Source organism: Rhipicephalus microplus, chromosome X (assembly GCF_043290135.1).
Source record: "Rhipicephalus microplus isolate Deutch F79 chromosome X, USDA_Rmic, whole genome shotgun sequence".
Lineage (NCBI taxonomy): Eukaryota > Metazoa > Arthropoda > Arachnida > Ixodida > Ixodidae > Rhipicephalus > Rhipicephalus microplus.
Window position 1 is genome coordinate 347,568,611 of NC_134710.1, and position 13,306 is coordinate 347,581,916.

Here is a 13,306-nt window from a genome sequence, read left to right on the forward strand (position 1 = left end):
GCTCACCCATTGCCTTTAGAAAACGCCGTAGAACCTTTGCGGAGCAATAAATTGCTGGGTTAGCACACCGCAGAGCCGGGCAAAATATGTGTTGCCCGACTGAGCCTTCTTCGACGAATGTATGGTTGACTTGTACGGCGTAGCTGATTGCGGCTTCCATTCTCTGCCCGCCACAACTTTCGGTCTTAACGTTTCCCGTAGTTGACACGTGAATTGAGAGAGATAACTGAGCGCGATCCAACGTCTAATATCGCTGAGCGAGCTGCGAGAAGGAACAGAGGCACACTCTACGAACGCAAGTGAATCACTTCCGAGGCTTCGCGTGATTTAAATTCGCAAAATAAGGAAGAAGAAAACACATAAGCAAAAAAAAGTTCTTTACAAGGGTATCAAGTTTTCTTTTATTTCTAAAAACTTAGGAAAGAATTCACCGAGTGTCCGCTCTTAAATTTTTCTTGCTCTATACAAACGATGCGTGGCTCACCATGTCGCGCACCACGAAGAGGCCCCGGAAACTCAGGGCTCTATTTTCGGTTTCAAAGAGCATGCATGCTCGTAGCGGTTGCCGGGCTTCCTAAGGTATAGTTGAATGAAGTGAGGTGTATGTGAATGTTCACATTTTCTGGCTCTTACAAGGTTTTACAAATAGCAAAAATTTGATACCCCCGTAAAAACTGCTCGTTTGATTATATATCTTTTACTTCCGAATGCAGAGATGTTACTTAACTCGTACTTGACTCGTTATTGACTCAAGACAGTCTTGCTGCTCACCATATATCGTTCTCGAAGTTGCGGACGACTTGAAGGCGACTTGGTTTGGTCGAAGTCAAGACAAGTTTCAAGTCAGTGGCGGGGCTAGATTGAAAGCGACTTTATGCGTTATTCCAACATGGCCACCTCTCGAATGGACATCGCGCAGACGCTGGTCGCTTTTGAGTTCGCATGCCACACCACTGATTTGTCTTCGGAAGCACATTACCTGCCGTAGATTCCACGACCCACCCTTCGTGACCGAGGAAATCCTATGGAGCTGTACGACGAAGAACAATTCCATGCTCGCTACTGGTTCACGAAGAACGCCGTATGGCAGCTGCAGCCTATGCTGCCGCTCCAGGAAAGCGGGGACAATCGAGGTCAGTCTGTGCGTCCTATGCTGCAGCTGTTTATGGCACTGAGATATTACGGCGCTGCAGGTGACATTTCAAACAGTGACTGGGGACCTCGTCTACATTCTGCAGTCTACAGTGTGTAGCGCAGTCGTAAAAGCAACCATGCTGATCGCAAACCACTACTGCTCCATACTGGTGCATGCGCTTTCAACAGCCGGCGGAATTTCAACAAGCTATGCGGGACTTACATGACGTGGCCGGATTCCCTGGCGTGAAGGGATGCCATACCGTACGCACGTGCGTGTAAAAACCCCGATGGTGAAAATGCCGAAATGTTCCGCAATCGCACATGATATATTCCTCCTTGAATGTGCAGGTAAGCCATGACGTTTGAAAGCCTCTGAACCGTTTAATTCGTTCGTATTTTTTCGATGAATGCTCGGGTTGTAAACTGCTTTCCATATATAATAGCATAAATACTTCCCAACCATATATAATCAACGTGCTTGTAGTCAGGCATGGTTGCTATGTACAGGCGAAATAATTATAGCCAAATAATAATTCAGCAGTTGTTGGAGGGTCCCGGCACTCGCGCCTTCGTGTTGTGTTTTACTGGACTCGAGATTTCGCTCCGGAAGGCAGGTTTTGTGAAGGTTTTCAAAGCAACACTGCTGTCTGTATTTTGTCATCAAAATACGCTTTGGTAGGACTCTGTGCAACAACATCCATTTCTGCTGCTCGTGTAGTTTATACCGAACCGCCAAGTGATAAACGCTGTGTAATGCCCTGTTTGTGATTATTGGCATGCTGCTGCTTTGCTGCAGGCGGTGGCTTGACCACAACTCCAGTTTTTCCACATTGTTGCCGGCTGGCTGGGCTCTCTTCTCTGTTCATGACAGCAGGATTTTCAACAACTCCCGCTTGCGGGTGCTGTACGAAGAAAACCGGGTGCCCCGAGTGCTGTTGGGCGACGCTGGATACGCATGCCAGCCATATTTATTCTACGATCTCCTCTATAAACTTACGACGTACTCATCGGCGCCACCCCTATGGAAGCGTGTTGGCCCAAACATTGGCGCATAGGAGCAGGAGATACCGCGAGGTGCCTCCACGACTTGTCCTCATAGCAGACGGCACGCCACCGTAGTGTTGCACTCGTGTGTGCGCGTTTCTGGAATTTTTTATCTTATTTATAACGCACCAATCGAGCAACCCACAGATTTAACGAATTGAAGCAACATTCTAGCTGTGAGAAGCACCATGGTGGTTGGCTCCGAGATGTTCATTACAGAAACTGAATCTTTTTGAGCGCTTTTGTGTCCTGATCTAAGAGGAGGCGAACACGAGCAACATGCGACACACCACCCATTTGTTTTGCGCAGTGCGCCCCACCTAACCGCTGTCTAGAAGTTGCTGAAATAATTTGTCTGTGGGCAAGACTGTGCTCTTGTAATGAGTTGAAATCTGAAATCAGTGTTTCTGCTACGCAAATAAAGACGCAAAAGTACCAACAACGCATGCGATGGACCCGTCTACGTTTTCATGTCCCGCATATCTTCCTTCAATAATACTGTTCACGGATAACAATAGAAGAGAGTGGTTTGACTATCGTCTGGCGAAGGTCTAACGATCGCTGGAAGCACACTATAAAACCGCGGGATTACTTCAATGTTGTTAAAGGGATTTCTCGCACCTGCAGCAGTTCGTTGCAGCACTGTTCTAGTGCCGCTGGTGTTTCCGTGTGTGTCTCCCCGGCGATGTCATCAAGACTATCACTGGAGCAGCAATATACAGCGCATTAGGTGACAGCACTTTTGGTCGCGCTTCATTTCTCTAAAGTGAATAATGTTTTCTAGAAACACGAGTATCCGTCTAAACCACGCGTTCTAACTTGATAAATCACATTGAACTATCCTTGTACTATTCCAAGAGCTTTTAGCATTGTTGTTTTCTAATCTAAGTGACAGAAATTTGTGAAACGATATCCCAGTTGACCACCGGCTGCTCGACTTGCAGAATGGAAAGCAGCAGTACACTATTATATGAATGGGGCTCTACCTGTCGCACCCTAACGCTCTCGAGTCCCGAACAAATATTCTGACGAACGCTGACCTTTAAATGGCACAAAAACGAGTGAGCGCACGGACGCACCATGCAAGAAAATGCTTTGGGGGCTGCAGCGATGAGTGTTAGTTTTGGCGCCATGGCGTGTTGCGGCCCTTTTGAGAACTAAATAAATTAAACAAGCAAAAGGAAACCCGGCAACATTGGGAGGGGTGGCATGAGCAGGTCGTAAGTTTATAAGGAGGTCGTGATTTATTCACACTGTTTTCAGAACCAGGCCCTACGGACACACGCAAGGGAAGGCTAGTTCACGTGTCAGTGCATGGTCACAGAAAGTCGAAGCACGTTATTGTGATGTGACATTGAATCAAGTCGCTTGTGGAGTGATGCACAATATTCCTTCATTCGTCCAGGTATCAAAAAGCCCAAATAAAGACTCAAAAAGTCGTTGAGAGGGCGTTCGGCGTGTGGAGGAGGCGTTTCTTTTGCCTGGACATGGAATGCATCACATGGCCAAAAACATTGTGCACATAATCACAGCTTGTGCTGCACTCCTCAACTTGGCCTGCTTATTAGGGGAACCAGAGCCCCCCACTCAAAGGGTTCCACAGCATTCCCCTATCAGTACAGTGGTAATGAAAACAGTGCACCTCCCACCTGTTGATCAACTCGCCGACAGCTGTTCGGGAAATCAAGCGCGGGACCTGCTCATACGCAAGAGCTTCACATAGGCAAAAGGTGCATATATCTCGACACTCGGCCATACGTCCTGTTTTTAGGGATGCTGTTCACGCTCATCTGCTCATCATTCATCCATAAAAACTTACACTCACATGGTTTCATCTCTTTAAGGGAGATCCCATCATTTATTTAGAAATGAGGCACATTACATCGCAGCCTGCAACGCTCTTCTCTAATTCTTTTTCAATTTGCAGTACTTGATTCTCAAGTTGTTGCTTTTCAGGCTCGTTTTTGTGCTTGGCAAGCTCAAGTTCTCGCACTTGATATTCAAACTTTCTTTTGTCTTACCGTTCCAGCTTCATGTAATCGTGGTCTTCCTGCGAAAGCCGGATACGGACTGCGTGCTCTTTTTTTCAGGAGTTCTGCACTAATTACATTTTCCACGGCCAGCGTCATCTCCAGAACAGCCATCCGGCCCCTAGGTGCCCTGCATGCTTCAGCAGCAACAGTTGCTGCAGAAGTGCTACTTCCAGCAGCTCCAGCGGCCTGCTGGCGGTTTGCACGACCTTCCGCCGCAGTGTTCGCTTCAACATCAGGTTGTTCGAAGTAGGTCTGCTGTCCTTGTCGGCATATGTGCCTGTTGGCAGCTGTGACCACTCTACAGGGGTGGCATCTTGCCACAGATCGTTTGAAATAAAGTAAAGATGGCATGATGGTACTAGCGGAGCATTGTGTATGACGCAAACACCTGTAAATCACTGCATGCATAAAAGAGACAATTCTGGGAAATAAAAATTGTTAAATTTTTGATGAGATAATCACTACGCTTTAAAATGCAACACACTACACCTTGGCAATCGAAGTCCGCTACATCTCGACCATTAGTCATGGGCTGCAGCAGCCTCACGACAGGGAGACTTGCGAGTGGGGCTGGTACCCTGTGGCTTCAGAATCAAAGGCGTTTTCCACCCTTGCCACCATGTGAGCCGCAATTGACCCAACCAATTCATAAATAGGAGCCATGGCGGAAGGCACCGATCCCCCTCCTAATCAAAAATAAAGTTTCAACGCAGAATGAAGCAAGTTTTGATAAACGTCTTGTACCAAAAAAAAAAACTGCGATTCCAATGTTTCTCTCTCCCAAGTTGAGTGCAATGTAATTTACTTGATTCAATTAAAAAATAGCAAAACATTGCGCAGAACAAACATTAGCGCACTTATATGCCTTTTCCTTAAAAAGCCAAATACGTCAGTTGTCCACACATTCATCTTAATAGGTTTCTCGAAAACACTTCGCACTGATCACGCATGTTATAGGCCAATTTAAAGACAGTTCTTCGAGGAAATTGTGATTTTGAGTGGTTATTTTTCTCGCTATACAATGCAAAATCTGATGGTGATGACTATTTGCACTCGGCACTCACATTTGTACCGCCTACAAAGCATGTGGCTGATGAAACATTAGCCAGTCATGCATAACATGTTCAGCTTTTCATTCGGTTTTCTCTGGTAGTTTCTTTTTTCTATTTCTGTTTGAGATTATTCCAGCACATTTTGAGCTGCAGGTGGTCGTAGCGGGTGATTCCATGATTGGCATTGTAGCGCTTGGCAATTCCTTTCCATATTTCATTTTTTTCGCTATCGACGCCACATCAGTTTTCTTACACTTCATGATGTGCTTGAACTATCTCATGAGAGAGACTCGCACAGTCTTTTCGTCTTCGGTGAAACACGGTGCTGCCCTGCGTTAAGGTGTCTCTTCGGACGATAAGTACTTTGCTGCGACATCTCGGAGCGAATAGTCCTTGCTCCTAGGCTCGATACTTTCGCCTAAAGGGGTTGCGGAACGCTTGCTTTAAAGCGACAATGCGAAGCTACCGGCGTCCACTCGCACTAACTATGTGACGTCATCATAAGTACTGCTTCGCCTATCGAGGAACGCGGAACTCTTCGGTACTTGCGAGTGCGTGCAACTGGTACGTTCACCAGCGTCTTTGTCATACGCAATCGGCACTAACTTGAACTCTGACGACATATTAAGCAGCGTTCTTGTGGGACGGACGCCGATGAGCGCCTCTTGTGCGTGCTCGATATGCCATAGAGTTCAGCGTTCCTTGATAGGCAAAGCGTCTATGCGGGTCCACTCGGGCTGATGATACAGTTAGCGCACGTGGCGGCCAATGGTGCCGCATTGTCGTTGTAAAGCGGCTGTTTCACGATCCCTTTAAAACTGTGACGCAGTGCGGCAGTGGGCCTAGCTTTCTCCAAAAGCAATTTGCTAGCAGACATTTCAGCAAGTTTTGCCTCATTTAGTGCAGCCGCGTGGAGTTGGAAAAAAGAACGCCAGAGATCCATCTGCAGCACAAGGCTACAAAAATTTATCAAAAAAAAGCTACTCTTCTACGGGGTTTCTCCATTGACTAGAATGAGTTTTTTGGTAGAAACACGAAGGTTTTCTTTGGATTTTCTTGTAGCTATGCATTACGAAAGGGCGAATGAACCCTTCGTTCACCTCGCAGGCCTGTGCCCTTTTCATTGTTCTTGACAAAGCTTCCAGCAGACATCATGAGGCTGACCGCAATCGTGCCTTCCCCCCTGCCCCTCACTAACACGCAAAACAAATTAGTATCTTCGCCCCCTCAATCGCCCGAGTGGTAGAATGATCATGACCTTATATCGTTTTATATCTGTGCACAATAAATTACGCCAGGTGGTCGAAATTTTCGGGGCCCTCCAATATGGCATTTCTCATAATAGCAAACCCTGGATTTATAACACATATGCTCTCTGCTGTAAAACCTGCAAATGACAATGGATACACCAAATAAAAAGTAGATAAACATTACTGCTATGACCCCTCCCCGCTAGAAAAAAGTGCCGTAAAATCCCGCGATCCTCGTCCGCACTTTTTCTCTTCCCAATAAACGTAGACAACCCGTTAGCATCTCCGATTCGATTTAGCATTTTTGTCGGGTTACGACACCCACATGGCTGTGCACAGGCACATTGTACATTGCGTTTTGAGTTCTTGTTGCTTTTTTATTCAAGTATAACTACAACGCAGCCCGCTACATGCATGTACACAATCGTACAGAAATGCGAGTATGACGACAAATCGCTATGATTTGTTAACACTTGAGACCCAGAGCTGTGCATATACACCCCACTGTGTTCGAAAGCAAAATACGATGAATGATGAACAGCTGGATAAACGCGCCTCATTTTTGTGACCACTGAAATCAGCCGAAAAAGGACGCTTTCCACAAGCAACACTGCACGTCGTGGCATGGCGGGCATCACGTGGGCGTCATGTGGCACTCGGTAGCAATAAAACGACAAAAAATATACTTTAGCACTTTGAGCAGATAAGTATTTTGAAATATGCGAACTTTTGTTTTGCTTTGACACGTGCCTTACGCAAACGACTTCATTATTAACCTCGATAACAGGCGAGCAACGTGCTTCTACATTGAAGGTCGTTCTTCACTTGACCAAGCAAGACAGCCTGAGCATCTGTGAAACGCGAAGGCCGACTTGGGCGTTTTCAAGTACGCTGCTCGCTTCGCGCTGACTTATTCAAGTCAAGTCGAAGGTGCGGCCAAGTAACATCTCTGCATTGCCCCGCCGTGGTGGTCTAGTGGCTAAGGTACACGGCTGCTGACCCGCAGGTCAGGGTTTGAATCCCGGCTGCGGCGGCTGCATTTGCGATGGAGGCGGAAGTGTTGTAGACCCGTGTGCTCGCATTTGGGTGCATGATAAAGAACCCCAGGTGGTTGAAATTTCTGGAGCCCTCCACTACGGTGTCTCTCATAACTATATGGTGGTTCTGGGATGTTTAACCCTACATATCAATCAACATCTGAGCATTTGGGAGAAAAGGAGCAGTAAAAATCTTGCGAAGGGGCATTTGGGAAGGTGGGTGAAGTGTTCTACTCGTCCCTGGTGGCCCGAAACTTTAAAAATGTGGCCATGACGGGATGAAAAGTTGGCGCACAGACTACGTCATGCGAACTTCCAGTAAAATTCACCAATTTCTGCACAGTGAAAATTCTTACTCTAAGGAGCAATCCGTAATCTGCAGTTGCTTTCAATTTGCCATTGATACACACAATTCAACTCCCAATCTGCCATTGAAATATAATTGCTGCACTGATAACGCAAAAGTTTAACTAGATCTGCCACAGGAAATCAAGACTCGTCGAGATTTTCACGTCCGGAGCTGGGGTAGCGCTGGTCATCTGGCCTCACATTGCGGCGAGAGTGAGCCTTGGTAGGAAGCGGTGAGCTGCATGTGCTCTGGGGGCATGCTGGAGGGGCAAGGGCATGAGGCAAAGGCGAAATTTGTCGAAGGGTGAAGCTTCCAGAAATGCGCTAAGATTTTGTGATGGTGAGTCGCTTTGAAGTGCAAGATAGCGAGTCTGCGTTCCGGGTATTCTGGTCTCAAGATGGCGAACATTTTTCATTTTGCCAACAATTAGGTGGCACGACGCGAGTGTCAGCAAAAGCTGACGCGAGAACAGGCATGTATTAACCGAGCGAAACGCGGTGTTCGCAATATAGAGGCCGAAGGAAATCGACATCAATTATAATACTTCATTATGCGTCGAGTTTAACGTCTCAAAACCACCATATGAGAGCCGCCGTATTGGAGGGCTCCGGAAATTTCGACCACCAGAGGTTCTTTAACGTACACCCAAATCTGAGCACATGGGCCTACAACATTACCGTCTCCATCGGAAATGCAGCCGCCGCTGCCGGGATTCGATTACGTGACCTGCGGGTACCTTAGCCACTAGACCACCGTGGCGGGGCATCAAAGTTAATACGGGAAATGTGTAGAAGTGCAATATATCCCGATGAAGGATGGGCATCAACTTACCAGTTTTGACAGTGTACGTAAAGTGAAGCTGTCTAGATTTTTGGTCTACGATCGGCTGCGGTAGAAAAATATCAACATTGGACGCAGATAAATTTATGTTTAGGCAGCTCCGTTGTCAACAACACCTGTGAGGCTGCGGCCATCGATGAGAACGTCGACGTCGCTAGTTTGTGGCCTCTCGTTGAAGTTGCGTCGTGGTGTCGTGTCATGGCTACGACGGTTTGTATCACTGCTTCGACGTTGCGTCATCAAGTCTTCTTCTGGCCGCCCCCGCCGCGGTGGTCTAGTGGCTAAGGTCCTTGGCTGCTGACCCGCAAGTCGCGGGATCGAATCCCGGCTGAGGCGGCTGCATTTGCGATGGAAGCGAAAATGTTGTAGGCACGTGTTCTTAGATTGAGTGCATGTTCATGAAACCCAGGTGGTCAAGATTTCCGGAGCCATCCACTACGGCGTTTCTCATATTCATATGGTGGTTTTTGGACGTTAAACCCCACATATCAATGAATCAGTCTTCTTCTGGTCGCGAATTTGCGATGTTGGGACTACGTTGACATTCCGGCAGGTTTCGTTGAGGCTTTTTTGAGGGCGACGCAGGATATTCGGAGGTTCGTCGTAAAGCAACAGCACCTCGATTGTACCCTTAATTTTTCGAGCGAAGGCTAGGCGACCTGCCCCGGGTTGGCCCAGTGTACGACCGGTGGTGAGGTGACGTGTTGCGGCGGGATGATGGTGAACGGGACACCCTCGAGGCATCCATTGCGCTGCTGCGAGGTAGTGATGTCACGTGGTCTTTCACCTCGCTTCGGACGCGCCGCGTCGATGGCGAAACCACGTAGCCCCATTTGGCGGTACTGGCAGCACCGGTAGGTGTGGTCAGCTTCTTCACAGTGGTAGTAGAGAGGTCGTTGGTCGGGGGTCAGTTTTCTCGGAGTGTTACGCTGGCCAGCGGTGAACGGTATAGAGTCGGTGGTTCCGGTGGTGGTGTGTGGTGTCGAAAATGTGATGGTGTGGCCTCTTAACCTGATCGAGAGGGGTGGGTCAGACTGTAGCGTGGGTGGGACAGCAGCAGCGTAGCTCATGGCTTGGGGTTGTGGCTGCAACGACTCAGGAATGTACAGCATTTTCTGTACTTTCTCTCGGACGTCTTGAGACTCTCGCGAAGGGAACATTCGGCGCAGTTCTTCGCGCATTACAGCATTTAAGGGCTCATGCAAATAATCGGAGCAGAGGGGTTGTATCTCTGCATAGCCTGGAGTCGAGCGGTGGTTCAGTTGTGGAGTGCGCATTTGCCGGGTGTTTTTATATAATTGTCGCTTCTGATCCAAATTCTTGATGCTGCTCGGTAGATTCACAGCAGTCCCGCGAAAAGCTCCTGCTTTATTCCTCGCGTGAGGAAGCATATTTCTTATCCTCAGGCATTTTGGGGTCAGCGTGACAAAAGAGTGCTCATTTCTGCTGTGAAGTCCACGTTATAGTTTTGCAGCTGCACATGAGCTTCTAGGAAATCTTCAGCCTTTTCCTTGTGGACCGAAATTGTGAAAGTGGCGAGGAATCTCGTCAAAAATCTGTCCCACGTTGTGCGGTGTCACTCTGGATTCGCAAACCAGGTACGAGCTGCGTCCTCCCAGGCAAAGCACACATGTCGATGCTTATTTTTGGTGGCCCAGACATTGAAAGCGGTGACCCGGTCGTACGTTTCTAGGCAGATTTTCGGATCCTTGATCGATGATCTGCGGAAGGTTGGCAGCTTCTTGGGCTGCCGGAGGAGAATCGTAGCAGGCTTCGCCGGGGTGGTCATCGTTGCTGCTGTTGATGTCAGGATCCGGGGAAATCTGGTTTCTTCGGAAAAGAGCCCGTACTCTGACTGTGCTCCCCTCTTCCTTCGGCTTGGTCACTGTGCGGGGTTGGCGTCGGTGTCTTGTTAACGACTTAGCCTTGGTTCACGACTTAACGGGGGCGTCCGCCACATGAGAGAAGAAACACCTCCAGACAATTTCACGGTTTTGTGACGCAGACGAAGAGAACACGGTGGATGTTCAGGCTAATCTGTTTGTTGGGGCCGAAATTCTGGCCATGTAAAGGATAATCAGATTAGTGCAAGACATCAGCATTCATAGCTGGGCACAGAGCATTGGTCGTTCATGAACTGACCCGCGGCGTAGCGCGGCGGCATTTAGGCCTATACATGTGCTGTCGAAATGTTTCAGCCTTATGACTGGTCCTCGCCAAATCTGTGGAATATTGTCGAGTTGACGCGCACTGCGCGCATTGATAAGATAATGATCCACAATGATTGCGAACCTTCTCTAACAATGAAGCGCAGCTTTTGCTGAGCATTACTGACCCTGGCTTTGTGGGCGAAAGCCCCCCTGCAAAAAAAAAAAGACAAGAGTGGAAATAAGAAGCACGTGTGGGATTTTCTGGCACTTCTTCGTCTTCCTATCTTTTGAATGTTCTTTCGCTACGTATATTAGAACTAGTAATAGTTACTATAACTTAAAAGCTGATCTTCAGTTACTATTTGCACTGACCCTGTAGCTTTCTTACCTCGTAAATAGTGGAAAACTTGTCTTCCTGGGATCTTAATAGTCTAAACATCTGATGTAGGAGTGTACCGAAGGCGCACAAAGTAAGTTTTATGCACTGCCGTTCAAAACGCTCTAGAAATACAATATTGTTTTATATAAAAGAACACCTATGTATATCAGCAACAGCTGATGATAAATAACATTTCGGCCTTAGTGTCGTAAAATGACGACACCCCACAAAATATCTTGTAGAACCTCAAAAATAATATAAAACCCGCTCATTCTCAGAGAATCATTTGTTCAATCATCCGCAGTATGATTGACACCACTGTCGTTTTATTTTTGTAGAGCTTTGAGCCGTAAACAAGAAGAAAAAGCTTGACCGAGGTCTTTGTTGACGACGAGGAGGGCAAGCAGAGGTGGGAAAGCGATTTTTTTTTTGTGTTGCAGTCCAGAAATTGCTACAAGAGCTTTCACATTTTCAAAGACTACGTTAGTTCAAATTTTGTGCAGTCAAGAGCACAGCAGAAATAAATTTGCCTATTTAATAACTTCTTGACTACAGGGCCATAATGACCTAATTAGATGTCATGTTTAGAAATCCATAAATACTTACAGTACTGACTTAATTTTTCTTTCCTGGTCTTCTGGGGGCCTAAAAATTACGAAAATATTGTCACGCAGCAAAGGGCGACGCAGTTGTCTACGAGGAAAACAAGTTTATTGGAGCGAACCTGTGCTCCCCTAACAACTGAAAAAATACACAGGCGGCGAAGCAGCGGCCAGCAAAACGACGGGCACGCTAGTGAGCGTCGGCGATCGAATGACGCGGCATCGGCTGTGCGGGAATTTATATCCCTCGGCGCGAGGGTTTCTCGAATAGTCGAATTCTATCGAGAACGCCGTGATAGCGTTTCTAACAAACAACGCTTCAAGCGTTGTTTCTGTCAAACAACGCCTGAAGCGTTGTTCGATAGCGTTGGTTCGAAACGCTGTGGTAGCGTTTGTTCGAAACGCTGTGAAAACGGCGATAGCACAGGCCAGCGCAGCCAGGCCGAAAAAACAAAACACAAATAAACAAACCCAATGCATGGTTCGCGGCATTACCCCCCCTCTAAGAGTGCATCGACCCGATGCTAACACAAGGGACAGTCCACACAAATTAAAATAAAAGTTCGTCATCGTCCGTAGAAAGGTTTTAAGCGAACCACATGGACGACTTCGGGCCGCGTGCGTCGTCGTGATGTACGGGAGTCCCCATCGGGGATCACTTCGTACGTTAGTTCGCCATTACGTCGTAGAATCTGGTAGGGTCCGAAATAGCGTCGTAGAAGTTTCTCACTGAGTCCACGTCGTCGAATGGGAGTCCAAACCCACACACGATCTCCAGGATGGTACTCGGCGTCTCGGCGTCGGAGATTGTAGCGTCCGGCATCCACCAGTTGCTGGTCCGTTATACGAGCTCGAGCGAGCTGGCGGGCCTCCTCCGCACGTTGGAGGTATCCTTGGACGTCGGCGTTGAGGTCTTCGTCTTTTACGTGCGGAAGCATGGCGTCGAGCATCGTAGTCGGCCGTCTTCCGTAGACGAGCTCGAATGGTGTCATCTGCGTGGTTTCTTGGATAGCCGTGTTGTACGCAAACGTGACGTACGGGAGGACTTCGTCCCACGTCTTATGTTCAACGTCGACCTACATAGACAGCATATCCGCGATTGTCTTATTGAGCCGTTCCGTTAGTCCGTTCGTTTGGGGGTGGTACGCCGTCGTTCTTCGGTGATATGTGTTGCTGTAGCGTAAGATTCCTTGCATGAGCTCTGCAGTGAAAGTCGTTCCGCGGCCCGTGATTAGGACCTCAGGGGCTCCTAGTCGCAGCACAATTCGGTTAATAAAGAACTTTGCAACTTCTTTTACAGTTCCCCTAGGAAGAGCGGTGGTCTCTGCGTAGCGCGTCATGTAGTCTGTCGCTACGACAATCCATTTGTTCGCGGATTGGGATGTAGGGAACGGGCCCAGAAGGTCCATTCCGATCTGTTGGAAGGGCCTCGT